Below are 23889 nucleotides of genomic sequence, written 5' to 3' on the forward strand. Positions count from 1 at the left end.
AAAAACCTAAGGAAAGCTAAATAATAGTGACTCAGAAATAGATTCTCTTTCGTATAAAATTTAAAATTTGATATTTTTTTTCATTTTATTATTAAATTAAAATGATTACAAGGACTTGGCCAGGCATGTGGACATCTGTGGACATTAATCTATAATATGGTATCGTAGATCGCATCGAAATATCTAATGTCAATGAAAATATTACTCTGCCATGTGCGGCATAGTTGTCCCATGTTCTATGGGAATCCCTATTAACATGGGACAACTATGCTGCACATGGCAATAATTTTTGCTACTCCATATACGGCGCCTATGTAACTCAGGTATTACATCAAATTCAAGATAAAACTGAATCAACAATATTTCTCCATAATACACGGTCTTATTAGCATTTTGTACATGGTGCATTTGGTGCGTGGGTGAATCTTTTTAGACTGCAGCTTCTTCTAGAGCCCGTAGTAGGTCCGACTTCCGCTGATAATAGCCCTGGTCCATCATCATCAAAAAATCTAGTATTTGGCGGAAGGATTTCTGAAGGTACAATGATAAGAAAGAGGCACAGAATTCACCACATTCACCACTAGTTGAAAATCACTGAACATTTGTCTTGAAAATATTGAACGGCAAAGCTCTTTCTTGACCAGCGAAACGACCATGCTTTTATCAACTTCGTTTGTAAACATCAAAGCCTTAACACCCATACATCTTTACGAAACCCCGTTATGCGGCCGAACCGAAGTTTATATCAACACAAACACACATCAACAGCTCATTCGCGTTCATTCATCTTGATGTTTCTTTGCCACAGCATTATTCTACTAAAGGCACGAACGATCCGCGAACTTCCGCATAATCGGGTTGTGGTGAGTTTGGTGAGTATCAGAGTTCGCCAAGCACGCACATCGCTGAGGAGTGCACCACAGTGGGGAACAATCATTCGTAGTTGAGATTCGATCGCGTACGGACGTAGTTTTTGTTGCTCGTCGTCGTTCTCGTCGTTGTCGCCAATTGGGGCCACACGTTAAGTGTTTGTGTACTTTGTGGGTATCCTTTTGCTCTTCATGGAGTATTAACCTTTTGTGTTGATTTTTGGTGTCAGTTAAAAGTGCGCGGTAATTGAATCAAAATTGCCGCTGAATGATGTGAATATCGGGAGAGCATCCCTAAGACCAGTGAATGGAATATAAAACACAGAAGAAAGGCTTCTCGAAGTGGTTGTGCTGCTGTTGTTATTGCTGCTGCTATCCTCCGATGCTCCGTGCTTCGTTCTGATGGAATTGGAATAATAATTGTTGATTGCAGTGCGTGCGTTCGTTCGTTCATTCGGGTTGGATGATGCGATAGTTCCGGAAATCCTGCTGTTTGCCCGAAAAGAGCGATTTTAAATTATACTGAGCGAAATAGAAGCATATTAAGTCTGAATAAGTGTTTGAATTGTTGGAAGAAAGAGCTAAATCGCATTGAAGTCGGGTTGTGATTATATCTTTTTTTTGGGAAAAAGTGGCGTATTGTGCATTCCATGAATATTGATTATCCTGCGCTGCTGTGCATTAGTGTATTGTATTTTCACTTTGAGTGTCTCACATGAGTGCGCTTGGTACGGAAAAAGAGTAGTTTTGTTGGTGTCTTTTCAACGTTATTCGCAACTGTTGGAATTGAATGTGTCCACAAGAATCCACGAACGAGCAACAGCGAAGCGTGACACCAATACCAGCGGCACTGTCATCGGTCAATGAATAACAGCGCCACAATACAAAGGCGAAAACCAGTGGTGGAACGAGTAGTGTGGTGAGTTCTTGAATTGCAGCAGAAGGATCGCTCTCCACTGTAGAGAGTTCGGATGGCGACGAAGTAGGGGAGCAATCAGAATAACAATAATAACAAAAAACTTGTTGCGTCCGCTCGGTAGACGACATACGGTTTGCGCGTGTTAATGAGCGCAGTCAGAACGTGCGGTGCAGTTCTGTCACAAACACCAATACCAGTTCAAACGACTCGTTGTATATTTTGATTTTTGTTGTTCTAATGCCTAAGTGTACACAAATTGGAAAGTGACCGAAACCGATACAAGTAAGAAGAGAATAAGTGATCGACAAATTGAGCGCGAATAAGCAAGAAGATCGAAAGCATTGACCGCAGGTAAATTGGATTACTTAATGGTATTTGCCTTGGTCTGGTGTCTATTCTGAAAACACAGTCGGGTAAACAGTACAGGGCGCTGAATGTGACCTCGCTGTCCAGCTGAACCAATTAAGCAGTGCAAGGTTCCGTGAAATTGTGTATATGGTGGAGCTAGAGCTTGCGCCGTCGTGTATGGAAACTCGGTAGAAAACCCCTAGAAGAAACAAAAAAGCTACACCGGAAATTGGAACGCATCAGGCGAGAAGAAGCAAAGCAAAAGTGACCGTCACCGCCTTGGGACAAAATTTCGCAACAACATCGGTGGAGAAGCAAGCAGCAGAACGTGTGGAGGCAGGAAACCGATTATAGAACGTCACACAGCAGCAGGACTCGTTTTGTGTGATACAACCTGGCGCTGTTTTGCGTACCGGTGAAGCAACGCTTGCCCTCTGATTCATCTGATGTGAATGTAAGTATCGTTGGAGTTATTAAAGTTTTGATGGTAGCAACAAATTTAATAGAAAAATCGGAAAGGAGATCATCGATGGACAACACTGGTGCCTTGAGTCGAGCATAGAATGCTACAACTTATAAAAGAAGATTAATATATTTGACTTATTATGTATCACGATGCATAAAAATTTACAAATCATAAAGTAAAAGACATCATAAATTCATATCATACAAACACAAAACATAATTTTGTCCCAAATGGATAACAAAATCCGATTGCAGGATGCCGAGGTTTCAATGCCCAACTTTGTGAAACTTGTAATTGTGATATTTTATCGGCATGATATCAAAGGCTAATTTGTTTTTGAAAAATCTTCACGAGGGTTCCTTACTTGTATGTAAGCCTTTGACATATAAATATCTTCAGAACAATTATATTTTGACAGATATATCGAAATTATTTCGGACATAATTTCTTAAACCCTAAAATGGTTTCTGAAAAAAAACAATGCTCACAAACATGTTTGTGAGTATTCTGGTGGGACCTGGTACGAATTTCTATGATTGTTTCTGCTTGGTTTCTGCTGGTTTGTTCCAAATTCGTGACCAGAAAAATCAAAAAAAGTTTGTTGATCAATTTTAGGAAAGTAAATTTTCAACAATTTTAGGAGTACTTTCCTCCCTTGCATAAAGTTTTAGCTATTTGTTCAAGAATACCTGCTGAATCCAGTATAAATTCTGGGCATTTTTTAACAAGAAATTTGGTTAGAGAATGTCCTGGAGTTTTGCAAAATAATCTGTAGAGTGTAGATATTTCAGGAGTTAGGATTTCAGTAGGTTCATATTTTAGAAACTTCCATATTTTTTAATGATTGTCAACAGCAAGTTGTGCCGACATTCTTAAAACTGTTTTACACAGAAATAGAGCAACTACAGATCCTATGATTGTAAATGATACTTTTACAGTGGAAAATGGGGCTTGTGGATTAAAAAAAACTAAATTTTCTGAAACAAATTCAAGACAATTTCATTTTTGGTGTATTTTATCAACATTTAGAACGTCACAAATTGTGGGTTGTGTATTGTGGGGCCAACATCCATATAGCAGAAGCGGTAAACACCATGCTGAGGATTACGGGTTCGATATCTGGTCAGTCCGGAATCTTCGTAATGAAAATACTCTTGACTTTCTTGAGAGTCGGTGTACGAATGCAAAATGGTCAATCGCCAAAGAATGCTCTTTGTTAATAACAGTGGAAGTCGATTCCGGATGAGCCTTTAGTATTAAGTTTTGTTATTGTAATTATTGTTTTTTGAAAAGAAAAAGAGGTTTTATGCCTCTTTGAGAACGATTTCGAAATGCAAGGAAATCACTCAAAGGGGCTTTTCCCTCTTTCAAAATTTTTAGTTAAATAAACAACAACAACAACAGTGGAAGTGTTCTTAGAAACCTTGAAGCGGGCTCTGTCGTATTTAGGATGATACCATTCCATGACAAGAAGAATCTCTCCATTCCTAACCAACCGGATCGAATCGGTTAGTCGATTACGTAAATGTCATAAGTGCGTTCCGGTGCCGATCATAACGATCTCAATGAACAACACGCTGATAACACCATCCAATCAAACTCCACCATTGCCTGATTTCATGCCCCTTTCAGGCCCTGGTTTCGCATCACCTCCTTCCTTCCATGGACCACTAGCGTGACAAACTATCACACCGGAACTCTGTCTGGCTAACGGGCATTGCATAGCAGATAGGGCTGCTACGGTGTCTGGCGCTGATCCAACTTCATTTATAATACAGGAATGGAAGCAGCAGAGGCGTCCCCATAATCGTGTCGTCGTCTGCTGCGAGTTCATCGGCTCTCTATGGGTGCTCTGCTGGCTGTTATCACACTATCAGGTCTATGAACGAACCCGGTATGGCGAGGGAAATAATGGCATGTGTCATTTGTTTCCCTTTCGTTTCCCGGATGACTTGGCCGGTAATCGACTAGACAGCTGCAGAGAGTTTGTTTGATGGGTAATTTTACCCTTTTCGTTGAAATGTCAAGATGGGTATGCAAATCTGGCAGAATTGTATACGCATCGGCTGTTTCGCTTAAATCGTTACTTGTTAGCTTATTATTTTACGTAGCAGTTGATACTCCGTTTCAAAATAATTAAAAAGTTGAGCTTTTTTAAAAATAACATGAAACGAGCTCACCAATTTGTATCCGTCGTCATTCTACAGATACCCCTGTTTCACTATCTTTCCGAAGTTTTTTTTTTCCTGGGCCAATATGAGCTGCTCCAAACTTGAGGAAAGAACGTTCTTACTTCAAGTGAATTACTATCATCTTTCACTTGACACATCTCACAAAAGTTTACGTTGAACTGGATTTTAAATAAAGTATCCAGCAATGCATCCCACAGGTACCGAGATTGTGAGAGTCAATGTCCTCACTCAGCATGTTGCACATGACTTCTAGTACAATGTGCTTCCATGCACATCGGAATGGAAACATGATTGTATTGTATGTGCCGTCGTCATTCAAACGGACTCTCGGAACGAAAGTTTTATCAACTGTACAAATGCTATTCAAGAAACCGAATCAATCAAGATCCCTATCTGGACCACGTGGATGGACGCATCAAGTGAACATACGTGTGTATGTGCACCGAGCGAGCACTTTCGAAACGGGGCATCTCCGCTCCCTTAATTAAAGCTTGCTTTTCGCTCCCCCTATTATTGGAAAGTGCATGCCTTGGCGATGAATAATTGTGCAGTTTCTCTGCGGGTGCATCTTCAACAATGTCCGTCTCGTTCCACCAAGCATGGCATACCCGCCGCCACCGGCCATCACCGATCGGTCGAATTGAGAATCTCTGGCGGTTGGAATTTAGATGAAAGCAAAAATCATGCCACACTTGGATGGGTTTTACGCGCTCGTTATCTTGGGAAAGATGTCACGTCCAGCCACCCGTACTTCTTCGGTGAATGAAAAAAATATATTGCAAATTTTTCACTTTCAAAAATCATGTTTGCCATGCCGGAGCCGATTCATAATTTATAGCTAGCTGCCAGTGCTGGGCAACAGCGTGACGAGGGTCGGTTTTTCGAAATCGACAGCTTGATCGGTAAACAGATGATTTTAAAGTGGGCCTAACAACAACAATGTACATATTTTTTTCTCTCATTCGTTATCTAACCTAAGATCTTTTATTCCAACTTAGTCAATCAAGAAAATGAAGCACTTTCACTGCGCATAACTTAAACTTGCTATGCGATTTTTTTATGTTCGATACCTCACGATTTTAGTTAAGTTTTTAACTTGATTTGTTAGAAGTGTGATTACGAATCAGGTCTCTGATTTGTTAAACGAGAAAAATACTAAAGTAGTTAAAAATATAAGATAATTTGTTCAATGTAATTGCAATGAAAGTTGTTACAAAAGTTATGTAGAAATTCTGCAAGAATTTCTTGTAGATTTAGATTCTGATGCTGTGTGATGAAATGCAGTGGGTGATTTTTTTTTTGTTATTCGTAAGACTGCTTCTAATCCCCTTAAATATGACAATGGAGAAGTCTTAGATTTCCTGAACAGTGAGGTTCTTCAACATAGACTTTAAAATTGTTTCAGGTTTTTTTTGTAATGAAATGTGTTTCTGTAATTGTTTGCCTCTGAAAAGTTTGGTTTTCACCAGAACTCTGTTTCATGAAATTGTAACACCAATTGCATAAGAATCTGGCTTTAATTGAAAAATACGTATGGTATTTCTTTAGAAATCCTCTACCAAAATTATTTGTAACTCCTGCCGCGGTTCTTTCGACAATTCTGAAATTCATTCAAGAATTTAGATCTTAACCCTTCAGATTTCTATTAAACAGGGTGTTCACTACCTGGGAAAACCTGGAAACCCGGTAAACCTCAGGGAATTTTATTTAACAGGGAAAAACCTGGAATACGCAGGGAATGTCTTGAATACTCAGAGAAATAATAAAACGTTGGGTGGTACGAATAATAAGTAGTAAACTTTACTACTTCTAGATCTACTCAAAAGTAGAGTTCACAAAGTTTACTCCGTTGTTGATATTAATCTGGTATTTGAAATCAATCTAGAAATGCCGTTACAAGGATGTTTTCCAGAAATTCCGCCAAGGTTTTTCTCTGGAACTTCTTGGGATGCCCCCAGGATTTCTCGAAGAATTCCTTTCGTATTTTCCATGCCATTTCTCTTGGTATTTATTTTTGGAACTCCTTCCGGATTCCAAGATTTGAGTTCTTTCACGGATTTTTCATTGAGAATCTTCCGAGGTTCCGGGGTTTTTGCGATTTCCGCTGAAGCTTTTCACGGGGATCCTACAAAAAAATAGAGATTTTTACAATATTGCTCCCAGAGTCCTCGTGGGATTTTCCCAAAATTCCTCCTGCGTTTTGCCCATAGAAAATTATGCGTGGGTTTCGTCCATGATTATTTCCGAGATCTCCACAAGAGGTTCGCTCAATATACATTGTAGGTGATTCCTCTTTTTTCGCGATTCCTTCCAGTATTGCTCATGAGACTTCGCCAGTAGATCTTCGTGGGATTTCTTTCAGAGTTGCTGCAGGAGTTATTTCAGTGCGCTTTCTTCAAAGTTTCGCCCTGGATTTCTACAAAAGTTTCGACTGGAATATTTCTTAAAAGTTCTTACGGGATTTTTTAAGTTTCACCTGAGAGTTTCTTGTTTCTTGAAAGTTTTTTTTTTTGAATTAATGCCTTTTGGGATTTCTCATGGAGTTCTTCCCATGATTTTCTTCGGAGCTTTTTATAGACTTTTCCTCGTATTATTCCCAAAGACTTTCTCGAAATCCTTACCGAAAACCGTTCCAAAATTCTGGATGGCCATTTTTGGGATTAGTTGCTCCGTGTGTCCCTGCAGAGATTTTTCTAGGAGTTTTTCTCGGAATGTTTTTTGAGATAACTTACTAAACTCTTTGCAAAAAAATCCTGAAGAAACATCGGAAGGAATCTAGGTGCAATCTTACGAGAAACCTTTCAAAGATTGAGCATGAGCATGAGTACATAGTTCCAAATGTACATTTAGTTGATAATAAATCATTTCCTTTCATTTTTTGCATGAACACAAAAATTTGAATGGTTCGTCATCTTCGGTGTCGACATTTGTAATATTTTAGTCCAAATGAATAAATGTTTTGACTCAAATAAAGGTTGCATGAATTTCTGGAAAAAGAGAGGGTTGGTAAAAGATAGATGGCGAACCATGCGGTAAGATCTTTCTGATTTATTTATCACGTGTTATTTTGTTAATACTTTTGAATTGATCGCGTTCAGCATTGTCTCGCGCGGAAACGCAAACTACAGATGCGTCGGTGTTTAGCATTGTGTTCTCCTTAGTTGCGAATGAATAACTTAAGTAGGGTGAGTTTTTAGGCACAAAAGATCGCGTTCGTCGTCCAAGGTTTAAAAGGGTATTTCTTCGCGAGCGCATTATTAATCGCGAATCAAAACATTACACTCATTTACAACGACAAAATCCTCAACACATCTCCATTTCCCCTGTCCAAACTCCTAGTGATTTCTCGTAGTAACGCAGAGAATTCCTCGGTTATTGGCCTAAGCAAGAATCACGTCATCACTTCCTTCCCTATCCTCAATTGACCTGCATTCGAATGCGGCCGGCGCTGGTATTGCTTATTGAAAAGTATTGGGATTTCAGCATTTACACAATGAAGATAAAGCTAATCCCAAGCATCATTTGTTGGTTCTTTGTGTAAATGCAGTTGTCCTTGCAATAACAGAGGAGCAACCGCGGGCGGTCAATCATGCTCATGCTGCTTTCAAAGATTTGTTGGAAAAACTCGAGAGGTAGTTTGGAGTAAATCCAGAGAAAAACTAGGATATCTCGGGAAAAAAATTCTGGGAGTAATCCCGGCATAAAATATTAAGGAAATTCAAAGAGGAACAATAAAACCTCCAAGAGAAACCCTGAGAGTAACTTCCGGCGATATCCCGTCGGGATTTCCAAGTAAAACATAGGAAAACTCTTTAGAAAAAAATACTAGAAGAACTTCTGCGAGAACCTCGCAAAAATCCTGAGAGGAACTGTTGGAAAGCTATTCCGGAAAACCGGAAAGTTTTGGAACAATCCCCGTGAGAAACTTGAAAAAACCTCTGATAAAAAAAATCCTGGGAGGTACCACATCAGATACCTCGTGAAAAACTCCTGTAGAAATTGTGGTAGAAATCCCGCAAGAACACCAAAAAATCTTTTAGGAAGTTATTCAACGGAAGAGCCAAAATAATCAATCGGTACCACCAGTTTTACTGAAACTTGTTGAAATACTATACAGTCTATTAAAATCAAAATCGCAATATAACTACATATACACCAGCACATATAACAGACATCCAAGTCCAGTTTCAAAACTGTGTTAGCAATTTAACGGTTAGGCCAGACGGTCTGTGGAATTGTGGATTGAACTTCCTGAATGTTTTTTTCCTGATTTTCTGGACATTTCTTATTAAAGGATTTTTTTTTATGGAATTGTCGAATCAGTTTCTTGAAATTAACCCAAAAGAATTCTGAGAAATATCTAGATATATTCCAGAACCGATCTTTGTTTTATTTTCGAAGAAGTTTAGCAAAAAAAAGTACCTTGAAAGAGTTCTGCTATTTGGTGGGATTTCTTGGGTGGAGTCGCATTTTACTTTCACTAATTTTTGAGTATATTTTTTGTATAGTTTTTGAAAGGTATATAAATTTAACTAAAATTCAAGGTTATTTTTGAATTATAAATACCCCCTTGAAAAACCTGGAAAACTCTGAGATTTTTTTAACTAAGGAGTAGACACCCTGTTAAAAATACTTTTTGTAAATACTCGAATTTTTTCCATGAAATTTGTCTCAAATTCTTCTTATTTTTTAGCATATGTTTTTCTTTTGAATTCAGTAGGAACTTTGTTTTACTTATTTTCATTTCTAAAACACCGCAGAATTTAGTCATTAAATTGCACCAGCAACTAATCAAATAATTCGTCGAGCAAGACCGTCACAATTCTTCACCCATTTGCGGTTCGCCAGAGCTTTTTTTTTTTAATAAAATTTCTCCTAGAAATCTTCTAAGCAATTCCTCAGTAATCCGTAAGGCTTTACCAAACAGGCCATCGAAATGTCTTCCATTCAGGAAATCTCATTGCATTCCTCTAGTAATTCCTTGAGAAATTATGGCAGGAAATGTTTCAAAAATTCTGTGTGTTCGTCAGAGATCCGATTGGGTATCTGAAATTCAGGGCTTTTAAAAGGAATTCACGAAGCCTCTTACAAAATTTGAAATTGTTGTACATTTCTTGGCAGACTTCATAAATATTTGATATTTCCAGGAGTTCCTTTATCAAGTCTGTCAAGAAAATGCTTTGTAAGTATTTCTTGGGCGACGTTGATGAGAAATTGAAACTGAAAAAGTTACAGCCAAAAAACCGATTTTTCTGGAAACACCCCAAACTAATTCAGGAAAATTGATCTACATCGGTCAATTTTAAAATAACATGAAACTTTCTTCAACAAACTTACTCTGAATTGATATATCTACAATTTTTCCCAAGAATATATGGAAAAATGATGAATTTTAATTTTCGGTCCATATTGTTAAAACAACTTTTTGTAGATCATATTTATCCAAAAAATCAATTTGAAATAACTGAATGCATCTTTCCTCGTAAATCTGGATCCTGGACCACTGTGCAGTGGTCGTCCGAATCACATCGAATTTGTAATGCCTGACATTGGTGGATGTGTCAAAAAAAAAAGACTTGTTTTGCCACGATGCCTGCTAGTGGCCATCCAATCATTGTAAAGTTGGTGCCTCGACTCGTCATTGACGGTGTCAAACAGTAAACATAAATTGCTGGATTCGGATTTCAGTCAGTTACAGATGCACGATTTTTATTGGTGAGCTCGTTTCATATAATAAAAAAAAAAACAATTTGACAAACCTGACCAAGCAATACACTTTTGTTTATTTGCTCAACAAGCATTCTTCATTTAAAGTGTTGGATCAAATAATCAAGTTACTTTTGATTTGATATCGGGTTGTTTTTTACTATGACTCAGTCAATTTCGAGCCTACGAATATCGTAGATTTGAATTAAAAAAGAAGACAAAATATGATGAAACGAGCTCACTAATTCTTCTCACCGCAAGAAAACTAACTTCTTTTGTTGGCTATTGTCTGGAAAGAAGTACACCAACTAAAAAACTTTACGTCCCTTTTACCCCTCCGCGAGAAAGGATGCACAATCGAGAAATCATTTTTTCAATTTCTATTTTTTTGTTATTGTGTATTTTCTTTTTTCTATTTTTATTTTTCGATAGTTAAAATCTACCAAGAAAACAGTAGACATATGGTCGGCGTTCAGTTAGAGTGGACTACGCGATTTTTCGGGCGGATAAAGATAAGCTGAGGAATTCGTTGAACCTGAACTTTTCGACGTTATTTTGATGCAGATGTGTCATTACAAAAAAGAATCATAATATTTCTGAAAATAATGCCAGAGATTTGAAATTTCAAGTGCTTGCAGGACATTTCCTCTTCCTCGATATCATTGAATAATAGATGGTCCGGTCTGACTTAACGCCGACCATATAGGGTACTGGTTCCCTCATTAAGCATGTGCCTCCCATTTTCATCCTTCGAAAAACAAAGGATTGAATCGCTGTATGTTTTGTTTCTTATTTTTGTATTTTTTGTTAGAAGTGAGCACGCATGAAAACAAAAAGAACGTATTCAATCGGTGCCGTAAACGCTTGTTTTCGAATAGGATGAATATGAGAGCGTAAGATTACTATCACGCCGAGGACCTGGGATCGAATCCCACTCCCAACAAACTCACAAAAAATGTGAATTCTTCCTTCGGAAGGGAAGTAAAGCGTGGGTCCCGAGATGAATTAGCCTAGGGCTAAACATCTCGTTAATACAAATAAAAAAAGCGTAAGATTACAGACTTTCACACCATACAGAAATTTAAAAGATGTAGACTTTACTCTTTTTATTTCTGTGGGTTTATTTGTTTTCAGTGTACACTGAAGTTTTTTTTACGCGGTTTTTTTACGCGGTTCCGCGTAAAAAAAACGCGTTATTTCAAAAAACGTCGTAAAAAAACCGAATTTTTTCAAAAACACGCGCAAAATAGTCAGGATTACAACTAACGTGACTTGATTTTTTGGGACTTTTTTTACGACGTTTTTTGGAATAACGCGGTTTTTTTTACGACGGTTTTTGAAATAACGTGGTTTTTTACGACGTTTTTTGAAATAAGGCAGTTTTTTTACGCGGTTTTTTTACGCGGTACTCTCTCTCTTCTCTCTTCTTGGCGTAACGTCCTCACTGGGACAAAGCCTGCTTCTCAGCTTAGTGTTCTACGAGCACTTCCACAGTTATTAACTGAGAGCTTCCTCTGCCAATGACCATTTTGCATGTGTATATCGTGTGGCAGGCACGAAGATACTCTATGCCCAAGGAAGTCAAGGAAATTTTCTTTACGAAAAGATCCTGGACCGACCGGGAATCGAACCCGTCACCCTCAGCATGGTCATGCTGAATACCCGTGCGTTTACCGCCTCGGCTATATGGGCCCTAACGCGGTACTATTACCGTCGTAAAAAAAACGTACCTTCATAGTCAAATTTATGTATTTTCGGCAGATTTTTTCTCTTCGTCATGGGGGATTTTCTGAATATTGTTGACCTCAAATCTGTCAAAAATACCTAAAGTCACCCTATTTAGAATACATATTCAGATGGTCATGAATGGTCATGATCATTATGTCGTTTCATTACCTCGTTGCTGTCGAAAACACTCTTCAATTTTATGATCACCTTCTTCCTTCCCTCACCAAAGCCTTACAAATTGACCATGAAAATCGATCAGCGCCACACGACCCTACCACAGACAGAGAGCCCCATAGTTCACCATCATACCTCTCCAAACTTCAACCGTCAACGGTTGCCGTCATGGACCTCGTCATGGAGTGATCTCATGTTTAAAATATTTTGCGACTGTTTTCACCACTCTCGTGCACAGCCAGCGTGCTCAAGCAGCAGCATTTTGCTTGCGCCGAGCCGAGCCGAGCCACCACAACTGGATATCGACAGCCTGGCGAAGTAACCCCGCGCGCTGCAAGCATGGCTTTTTCATTATCTGCGCGAGACTCTCGTTGGTGCACGCGGAGCGGCGGACGAAAGGTCCAAAACGACTACTACGTACGTACCCAGTAGTTTAGCACCAATCTCACACGTCATGACCAACGACCGTTAGTTGAGGCTAGCTAGCTGACTGTGCCTGGGTCATGAAATTCCACCAAACAGAAAAGAAACCTGATTTTGCATACTCACAGGCTTCTCCCCAGCTCGATCGTTTGAACTGCTACGTCATCTCCTCGTTCGTAGTCACTGAATTGCTGATTGCTGACTGGTTGCTTGCCAGCACCTTTAGTATCAGTCCTCTCATTTGATCGGGGTACGTTTCATTGACTGACGCCACAAGCGAAGGATCTTTACTGCGTTGGCATCGGTTTTTTGTTCAGCATCAGATTCAAGCCATTCGTACGACCTTGACGACGAGTTTCTGGGTTTGGTTGAACACTACGACACTTCGAGTTCAAGCCGACATCGCCGGTCAGTAATAACTTAGACGGGTGTGGCTTCATGGTGCGCTGGTGTCAAGTCAGAATGATCGGAATGCGAAAATTAGATTGTCCCACTGATCACTAAATTGAAGCTTTTAAAAGGTGTGAGCACCGCTAGCAATATAGACGGTAAGTGGAGCTCGTAATGGGAAAATTAGCTTCAGCCTTAATTGATAGGAGTCATTTTGTCTCACCCGCATGAGTTGAATAACAATTGGATTTTCTTTCGCTATGACAAATGCATTGGCATTGCTTTGCCCAAGTAAAACAAGAAAATTTTTGAAAAAATAGCTAACTGTAGTTTGTTGTATTTGTAGTGCTAAGAAAGAAATAGGAAGTTTAAACACTAGTAATAATTCCTGACTTAATTAGTTAAGAATATTTTGGTAGAACTACAATCGAAGGCTCCGATACATTTCTGTACAACTTCCCAGGAATATTCCTTCATGATGTTGAAATCGTAGAAGCTGCATTATGCTTATACCGTATTCACATACGATAATTAGTTGTGAAATTTTTGAATTATTTTTTTAAAATATTTATACAAAAATTCAAGATATTCTCATATTCTCATAAATTTGACACAAAAATGTTCGAAAGATATTATATTCAGATTTCAGTTTACCGTGACGCATATTTATTTTTTTTTTCTGTTTTTTGGAAACAAAAATATTCATATTTATTTGTTAAACTGACAAAAATGTTTAAAACTAAAATTTCTATTTTTAAAACTAACCCAATCTCATGTAAATTTCTATCATATACATTGAGGAAACCCTCGTTCCGCCGTCAAGAAAATTCACAAGTTGCAAACTGCAAGATCGATGAAGATTTCCTCCTGCGAAAAATGTTAAGTTTCCCGAAAATTTTCCTTGGAGTTGTGTTCTTTTCAGGAGCGAATGTGATCTACACGATGTGGGCAGTGGAAGTGCCACGGTCAAAGTGAAGGAAAAGAATTTGTAAATTTTATGGGGTAATGCCTACCACAAAAACAAAAAATTTTGCTCTCATGTTTAACATAACCTGTCAGAAACTGGCAAAAGATGCATGTTTGTTTCAAACACAGATTCCATTTGTTTCCATCTAACGTTAGATTTGTTTTAAACAGTTTTCCCAGCCAACACAAAGTCTTATATGATGTTGAATAGGATGCTAAAGTGGAGGCCATATGCGTACATGCTTCCATTAAACCGCGTGTAAAGTGTACGCATATCGCCTCCACTTTAGCACCCTATTCAACATCATATGTGATCGAGTGTTGACTGGGTTATATTTGTGGCCTGAACAAATCAACAAAATGTTTGTGTTTACCTCAAATATTCTTAGTTTTACCATATTTACCATAGAATTTCATGACTTACGTTTTATTTTGTCACTAGCTTACACTCGGTTGCATTTTTGTTCATTTTTTTTAAATTATTTTTCCAAAATATTTATTTGAGTTTAATCCTAAAATTTTGACTATGATTTCGTTGCAATGCAAGGCAATGATAGTTCCATGGATTTATTTAGGTGTTCACCCTATTAAAATTTCTAATGCAACTCCGGTAGAAAAAAAAAGAACATGGGTCTAGAATAATTTCGGGAAAACTTATCCATAATATAATCTTAGGAAAAAGCATCGCAAAGTTACGTAAAAATATGTTCAGTTATTGTCCTACGGAGATTACGAAGTGTCTACGTAATCATAAACGTTTTTTCATTGTACACCTGACGACTCTGTAACATAACCACAATCACAATTGATCTCCGTTTACTTAAAAGAGCTTGACTGATATGTTAAATTGAAGCTACTTTTGTCGGCTGTACAGTTTTGGGGAATAAAAACGATTGTTTTAGACTTGTCCTGACGTTTCGACACTGTCTCGAGTCTTTTGACTGATTAGTGATTAGTTGATTTTTGTTAGTTTTTAAAGAATTTTCCCTTTGAAAAGGACACGAAACAGAGTCGAAACGTCGGGACAAATCTAAAACAATCATTTTGATTCCCCACGACTGCAGCTTCGATAGAAGTAGCTCCAATTCCCTTTTCTTTAGTGATATAGAAAGAAATTTCGATGGGATTTGCGTAACAATAGATTGCAACCAGGGTTCCTGATTTCCACTTTTCATCTTCTTCCACACTCGAATACAGTCAGCAGCGAACGGTTGTCGCTTTAGTTTGTGTGTTTGCTTGTCAGCGACGACAGCAAACACCGGCGAACGGTGGGAAGCCATACATGGAATTTAAACATTCGTCCACATTCGCATCGCAAGCGATGGAGAGGTGATGCGATTCGTGAGTGATATTGCGCGTACGAATATTTGAAGTTTTCAAAAAATGTTTATTATTTTCTTTGCTAATCTAGCATTGCAACAACAATACACTAAAAACGTATGCATTACAAGCAGAAATTTTCTTCTAGTCATGATAATAGCCGCTTCGATCGCTCACCAGCATTCGTCACCATTCGCCATTCATTCATTCGCTTGCGATCCAAACTGCGACGATCGGCCACGAATATCCATGTCAACCAGCTTGCGCATCGCTTCCCAATGCTGATGGGGTTGCGTGTTTGATCACGACTATCCGTTTGCTGCATCTTTCTCGATTCGCTTCAGCAAAGAGGAGTGAATATGAATGGAGTGAGGCGAATAAACCGATCCTTGATTGCAACAAACATTTGATCAATGCTTCTTCAAAAGCTTTTTAGAAATACTAGAATTCTAGGCAGATTCCCTCAATAGCAGAGCCGTTACAGCAGAGATTTTGTGGTTCTGGCGTTTTGCTCAGATTTCGTGCGTTTTTGCCTATCAACGGTGTGGACTTTGCGGATATGGAAATGCATCTGCATTAATCATTTAGATATAAAACTCAACGTGATCAGAAAAAGAATGTACATATCAAATTAGAACAATGAACTTTTAACAGTCCTAAAAACTCTCAATAGTTCCTACATTGGCTTGCTAGATACCTAAGTAAACCGAAAATCGGTTTAAGTGCTGTTCCTTTTAATTCCACTAAGAATTTGCATCCTTTGACAGATACGTATTTAGACCTCAATTGTAAGGTCGTCTTCAGTGTATCGTACTTGACTCAACTCAAGTCGACCTCAGTCTGCCTTACAAAACCTCTTGAGATATTTTTGGAAAAAAAAATCCTGGAGAAATCCCCTGATAAAATCCTAAGCAATTTTTTAATGAATCCATGGAGAAATTCCTACAGGTACGCTTGGCAGAAATCTTGAAGGATTGTCTGAGAAGATACATAGAGGAATATCTGGCAGAATTTCGGTTGAAATCTCTGCGTGAATGTCTTCCAGCCTTTACGTAAGAATCGTTATAAGAATCTCTGAAAGACTTGAGAGACTGTAGAGAAAAATTTCTGAAGGAATCTTTGGAGGGTTTTCTAATACTTTCTTAAGAAATCCTTGGAGAAATTTCTGGAAGATAAATGCCTTTAAAGAATATCTAAAGGAATATGAAGGAATTTTGAGAATTTCCTCAATAATCTTTCAAAGAACTTCTAAAGTAATCCTTGGAGAACATTCTTTAGAAAGCTTCTTGAAGGAGTTTTGAATTTCTGATTCTTAATATACCCGTGAATCATTTTCTAAAAAAAAAAATCCGTGGAGTATTTTTGAGAAAGTTCATAAAAGGTTTTCTAGATGAATGCTTTGAAAAATTTCTGATTCCTCCATAAAATCTGAAGAAATTCGTAGATGAATTTCTGGTACAATCTTTGCAATCATGCAGTCTAAACAAGCATTTTATAATGGAATTCATGCACCATTTTCGGAAGCTTTCTGTGCAAGACTTTCTTAAGGAGTTTTTGGAGAAATTTCTAGAGAGGATATTCTAAAGTCTGGAGGAATCTCTAGCAGTTTTGGTGAAAGAATTTCTGACCGACTTTCTTTAGGATTAGGATTAATTGGATGATTTTTTAAAGTTATTTTACGAGGAGTTTCCACAGTAGGCCCTAAAAGATTTTTTTAATCCCTGGGTGTTTTTTTTTAGGAACTCGTAAAAGATGGATCATAAGATGGATTTCAGGCCCTTGATAGAATTGTCGAAAAACCTGTGGAAGTTTTTTCAAGGTAATCCTTGGATAAATTTGTAAAGAAATCTCTGAAGGAAAAGTTGGAGATATTTCTGATGAAATTATTAATCGAATTTATAATGAAAGCCTTGGAAAATTTTCTGAAAGACTCCTGCGAAAAATTGGATTCCCTGCAGAAAATTCCCGAATTGATACTCTTTACCTGGAGGAATATCTAAAGACATCTCAGAAAGATTTTCTAACAGGAGTGGAGGAATCCCTGGTGGAATATCTGGAGAATTTGGAAGTTGCTGTGATAATTTCTGGTGAAATCCTTGGAAGAATTTTCAAAGTAACCGCAGTATTTTTGTGGTGCTTTAAAAAAATCTGGAAAACTATTCCATGTTTCTGAAGTCATCGCTGAAAGTTTTATAAAGAGAATCTCGGCAAAAATCTCTGAATAAACATCTAAAGAAATTTCTGAAGGAATCTCTGAACGTATTTTTGATAAAATCCCTGGAGGAATTGCTGCTCAAATTCATGAATAACTATTTGAAGAAAATTGGATGAAATTCAGAAGTGAATCATGACAAATGCTATTAAAGAATTCTTCGTGGAATTTGTAGTAGTATAGGAGGAATTTCTAAACAAATCCTTGATGAAAATTTCCAAATGAATCCATGGAAGACTTTTTGAAAGAATCCGTGAGGGAATTTTTAGTCGAATAGTCGGACAAATTTCCAATTTTTTAGAAAGATTTTTTAGAAGAACTTCTGAAATTTTTTTCGTGGGTTTTCTAAAGGAATCTCCAATGCATTCTCTAAACGAATGCCTAGAGAAATTTCTGAATAAATATCCAGAGGAACTTCTGAAGTAATCCCTGGACGAATTTTTCAAACAATCTCGGAATTGGTGAAGTAATTCATGTTCTGGAGGAACACATGGAAGATTTTCTGAAATAATATCCCGAGTAGAGGAAAAGAGCTCAATAATGGCATATTTTGATATTGAGATCAAAATGTGATATTGGTTTGATTGACATGAGAGATGAAAGATCTAAAAATAATATCTCGAATTTACTCCTGGAACATCATCATCAGATTATATTTAGATCTTGTAAGATCTAACCAATAGCAAGAAGCTATTCGTTTGATCTTGAAATATCAAATTTTGATATTGTTCAGATGTTCCAGCAACATTTTTCAGATCCTTTATCACTTATATCAAACAAACCAATATCACGTTTTGATCGTCAGTAATTCATCTCTACTCGGGATGTGACGTGATGATTTGATTTGGGTTGTTCTCTTCGGAGACCGCCACAATAAAGTTGACAATTCTGTGTTCACTTACTTTTATTTAACACCGTAGAATTGCAACAAAAGGCGACCGAGCAGATAGCGGTACAAACCCACACTACTCGTACAGAAACATACGTTGTGGATTCGTGGTCGTGCGGCTAGTGTCACCAAGCATTTAGTCGTATCGTGCTGAGGAGCGCGGGTTCGATTCCCGTCGCAGCTGTCAGGAAAAGTTTCCGGCTGTGCCTCTGGTATACCACAGTCCGTTTTCTAGTGTCGTGCTTCCTTCAATGAGCTAATAGCTCATTGGAAGCATTGAACATGTCCGTGTCTTTCAAAAGTACAGCTCAACCAGGAACCACGCTTCATCATGTGCTTTCACAAATCTCTAAATTGCTGAAGGAACCCCTGGAGGAATCTCTACAGCAATTCGCAAAGGAAATTTTTTGAAGCAATTCGTAAAGGAATTTCAGGGTAAATCCTCGGAAGCATTTTCAAAGGAGTTCCTGAATGAATTTCTGAACTTTTTGAATTTTTTAGGACAATTATGCAAAAAACGTTATTATGGATGCCCATTGCTCAAAATACACTACATATTTAGGTAAAAGATTTCGATCGTAACACAAGCTAGCGAGATAGTGATTTATTTGTTATATATCGAGAATTACTAATATATGCCAAAGTCTCCGAGCCTTGTATCGAGAACTCAGTTTTCATTCAGATTTTATATATTTTGGTACATTTTGGTATACAATTTAAATAAAAATATATTGTGCTTCGATTTTATGTAAAATTCTATTTTATAGGCATTTCGAAAATTGGGTTGCCCACTATATCCACTATATCGATATTGTATTCTCTTACTATTCTTCAGTTCAGTTCATCATCAGTTAATCCGTCTCACTGTATACTAGCATCCCTTTCGCCGTTTCGATCGTCACAAAAGTAAGTCGTCTTCTCTTATGAAGTGCATGGAAAACAGGCAGATAGGGTCGGGGTATGCAGTGGAGCCTTCGTCATCAGTCAGTGGTCGTCGTCATCGTCGTCGTCTCAATTGTTGGTTGGTTGTTGCCCATTCCTAGAACCCCAGAGTTACATTACTGCTGCTTCTGCCGCCGTGAAATGACATATGATGTGAAGCCCCTCGGTCTACTTCAACACCGTGCCTCTCATCATCATCGCTGTCGTCGTCATCTTCGTCGACAGACAATGCAACTTTTCTGCCGATGTAGACAAAGTGTTCTGTTTTTTTCTTCTCCTTCGTTTCTTTTATTTTCCTGCAATTGTGTGACTCCACTCGAGTTGGATGGAGGAGTACAGCAGGGTATTATCAGTGCAGTTCAGCGAGACTGATTAAATGACGGCCGCTCCGAACAACTTGATGACCAGTAAATCTTGCAACGGAAGTTTTTTATTACGAGGAAAATTATGATAATATATTTGTACGACTTTTCTCTCTCCACGAAGAGCAAGTTTTGGAATGGGGGATTAGCAGCGTGTATGGCTAGAACTGTGTATTTAACGAGTTTATCTTGGCTCTGTGTCTCAGAGAGGAACAGGTTCCGCCTCGTTCCGTTGGTTGGCCAGTTGCACAACTGGGTAGGTTGGTGCCGCGCAAGTTTAATGGAACTCAACTGGAAATGGTGACGATGCAATAATGCACCGTGTCAAGTTCAATTGTATAATTGCTTGTGAAGTAAAACGCTTTGTTTGATGTGTAGAATACTAGCATGAAGTAGGTGAGCAATTCCTTTCATTCATCATGATAATGGTTCATTTTTGTTTTGAAAAGTTAAAGCAAACAATTTAATTTCAATTGATTTTTTATCTATTTTTGAACCAGTTTGTATTTTAGACTATCTTGAAAAGGAATGTTCAACAAAAAAAAAAAAAATGCTTTAAGTACGTGACCACAACAAACCATCTTCAAAGTACTGTATCGTAGTCCTCTAGAAGTATTTAGACTTCACTATTTTAAAGCAGATACGTTACCAAACAGTAACCTAACAAGAATAAATATGAGCAAGAAGATCGACTATTCGAATTTACGCCAACCCATCACCTTCTGCTCAGATGATTCAACAACGCTGCATAACATCTCGCTATCTCCGAAATCAGCACCCCATCATGCATTGCATTGCACGTGATCGTGCAACCTTTCTCGTGAAAACTCCAAAACATCACGCACATCTCACAAACCATAGAGCACGCGATCATATGAACACATGAATCCCTCACCTTTCACAAATCTCGATCAATCTACGTCGTGTAGCATCATCATCGCATCATTGATGAGTTGCTGATTACATTTGAATAAGCGATGCGGAGTACTGCTACCTTCAGCACCTTGCATTTTTGATTTTGATTTCGGTTTGCGCAAACTTTGCCTCTAAACCCCACGCGATGTAAAATGCCATCGCTCACGCGAACATCACCCACCAGACTGAACTGACGACGGCTGCTTACGCGAATAATACGCTGGCTAAGTATTGAAGAAAAACGCTCGCGGACGTCAATGCAGGTGTGATGCCCTGTCATGTCGGAGTGAGTGAAGCTTAACGCATTCGAAAAGTGAATTTTTCAAAAATGTACCCTCTGCTCTAGATGTCTTCTGTTGGCAGTTTTCGACATGATGAATTTGCGTTGCAACGCAATTTTAAGAGTTGGGTGCCGTCATCAGAGGATGAACTGACTTGACTCGGTACTGGAAGGTCAGTATGTACATACTCGGTTCCCAAAATATTCTACAGTGTATCACTTATTTTTTTGTCATTGAATTGACAGCTTGTTTTCGACTTTTAGAACATCAGAATTCCAACGACTCCAATTTTTGCATTCGAAGTCAGTTAAAATTCAAACTAGTATCTTGTACCGACTTTTCGAACCCTCTAAGCAGAATACCCTCTTCGAATGAGTGTAATCAGTTTGTACCTTTTAACTGGTTACACTCATTCGAATCAAACTAGTGGATGTTCGATAGATATGTACACTTTTGCAAAATAATTTTTGGCCCTCACACCGATTTTTTTTTTCTGATTTAAATCAGCGTTTTGTCATTTGTATGCTTTTTATCTGCCAACGATTCGGACAAATTTCTTCGAAATACATTATTCTATGAATCTTGTGTTAATATTGCACAGTGGAGTTAACCATTTTCTTTTTAATTTTTCTTTAAGTTTTCCTTAAATGTATTTCCAAACTTTCAAGAGATTTCTTTCAAATTGCCTGATTCTTTTTTATATGGAAAATTCCTGAAGAAACTTTAAAAGAAATTGATTCTGAAAGAGTTTCCAACAGAACTTGAAACTTTTCAGTTGAATTCTTATGTAAAGCACTGGAGGATCACTGAAGAAATTTTTCCTAAATATTTCATTGAAGAAATTTTGCAACAATTACTACAATATTGTCAGTGCGAATCTGATGTGTAACTTCCGAAGAATATGTACAATTTAAAAAAAAAAAAAGAAAATTTGTTTCTAGGAAATACATGCATCAGAAACTGTAAGAGGTGTACCGATAATAATCTGCCCGAATTGTCGGGCAATCGCTAGACGCTTTTCCGGACAATCCCTGGAAAAAATGTTGGTCATTACGGGAGAGAACTTATAAAAATGCATATTAATCCCTGCAAGACTTGCGGCGAAAACTTTGGAGGAATGATTCTGGGCAATCTTAGTAGGCATTCCTGGATAAATGGTAGAAGGGGTTCTCGGAGTAACCCCTGAAAACGATGAGACCCCTGAAGGCATTTCAAGCTAACTTGCTGAGGAGAATCTTTGAGGAACTTTTTTAAATAAATTTTTAAAAAAATCACTTCATTACACCTGCTAGCTGATCTCTTTGAGAAAAAAGAGTTCATAATGACTCTCTTGGGCAGATCAACTCAGAGCCGTAGCGTGTGCCAAGGGCGCCAGCCTCAGAGGCACAGAATATGCTGTTAAAATTCTAGTGAATTTTTTTTTCTAAACATTCCTCTACACTGGGGATTTTCTTGAGACCCCTTCCGAGCTTTTTTCTCGCATTTATTAACATATTTCACTTATTCCTTTAAAAATTCAGGAAGTTATCTATGAATTTATTCAGAAGTAAGTAAAAGGATTCGTCCTGATATTTCTTCGAGGATTTTATTAATTTTTCATTGTTTCGTCAAGGATTTTCAGCAGATATTCTTTCAAAAAATCTTTCAGTGATAAATTTGTAAATTTTCTTCAAGAATACCCGCAGAAATTTCTACAGAGTTTCCCTCAAAAATTCTTCATACTGTTATTTCTCACTGCTTGTATTTCACATTTTTGTTGGGTCTTTCCTGGAAAGACCCAACAAAAATGGCTTCAATGAACTTCTTTAGAAATTTTCCACTGTTTTCTTCTTAAACTTTTATAGAGATTTCTGCAAATATATCTTTAAGGATTACTTTCAAACCCTTAAATAGATTCCATGGATTCCTATAGAAAATCCTGCAGAGATTATTTTATAAATCTCTCAAGGAACTCTTTCAGAAATTCATCCAGTTTTTTTTTAGAAAATCGTCTTTTAACTACTTTAGTAATTTGATCAAAGTTCCTTCAAAAAATCTTCTTCAGATTGCTTTACAAAAAAAAACGCTCTAATATTGCTTAAAAAACCTTTCATTGATTCCTGCCGAAATTGTTCTATGTTCACTAGAAATTGCTCCACAAATTTCTTCCAGAATTTCCCTAGAAAACTTTCAATGATTTTCCTCACAAACTCTTCCACAAAACCATAATTCTGAATTCCTTCAGAAATTTATCTAGGTATTCTGTTGGAAAATCTGCCAATGATTTTATACAAAATATCGCCATAGGATTCTTTTGCAAGTCCTCCATGGATTTCTTCAGAAACTTTTGCAGAGATTCCTACAAACTCTTACAGGTATTTCATTACGAACTATTCAGGAATTTCTGCTAGAATTACTATAGCTTTTCTTTTGGAAATTCTTGCTGAAATGTCTTTCGGATTTTCACATTGACCGTATATTTTAGCAGAATTCCTTCGGTTTATTCAGTAATTCTAGCAGGAATTCTAACAAAAAATCACATGGAAATTTCATCAGAAATTCCTGCTGGTATTTATCCATGTTCTGTCCATGGTTTGTCTAATGATTACTGGAAATTTTCTTACATCTACTGAAAAATATTTTGATTAAACTTCAGAAGAAACCTATTAGAGCTAAAGCTATTGGAAAATTTAGGTAAAACTAATTGAACTAATTGCCGAAAATAGGTAAAATAGATCGTTTGAGTTTTCCTGAAATCCAAAAAATATACAGTATGTATGTACAGGATGTCTTGAAGAAATTAATGCA

The 23889-nt window shown here is 37.6% G+C and overlaps 1 protein-coding gene across 3 annotated transcripts in view; it reads left to right on the plus strand.

Annotated features, from left to right (window-relative positions):
* The first annotated feature begins 786 nt into the window (after positions 1–786).
* The window catches only part of LOC109621807 (signal-induced proliferation-associated 1-like protein 2), a 273361-nt gene continuing 250258 nt past the window's right edge, over positions 787–23889 (plus strand). For all 3 annotated transcript variants that reach the window (XM_029871091.2, XM_029871092.2, XM_029871093.2), the window contains exon 1: positions 787–2590. The gene's annotated coding sequence lies outside the window, so the exon portion shown is untranslated. The remainder of the gene's footprint in view (positions 2591–23889) is intronic.

The sequence above is a fragment of the Aedes albopictus genome, chromosome 2 (genome assembly GCF_035046485.1).
Source record: "Aedes albopictus strain Foshan chromosome 2, AalbF5, whole genome shotgun sequence".
In the NCBI taxonomy this organism is placed as follows: Eukaryota; Metazoa; Arthropoda; class Insecta; order Diptera; family Culicidae; genus Aedes; species Aedes albopictus.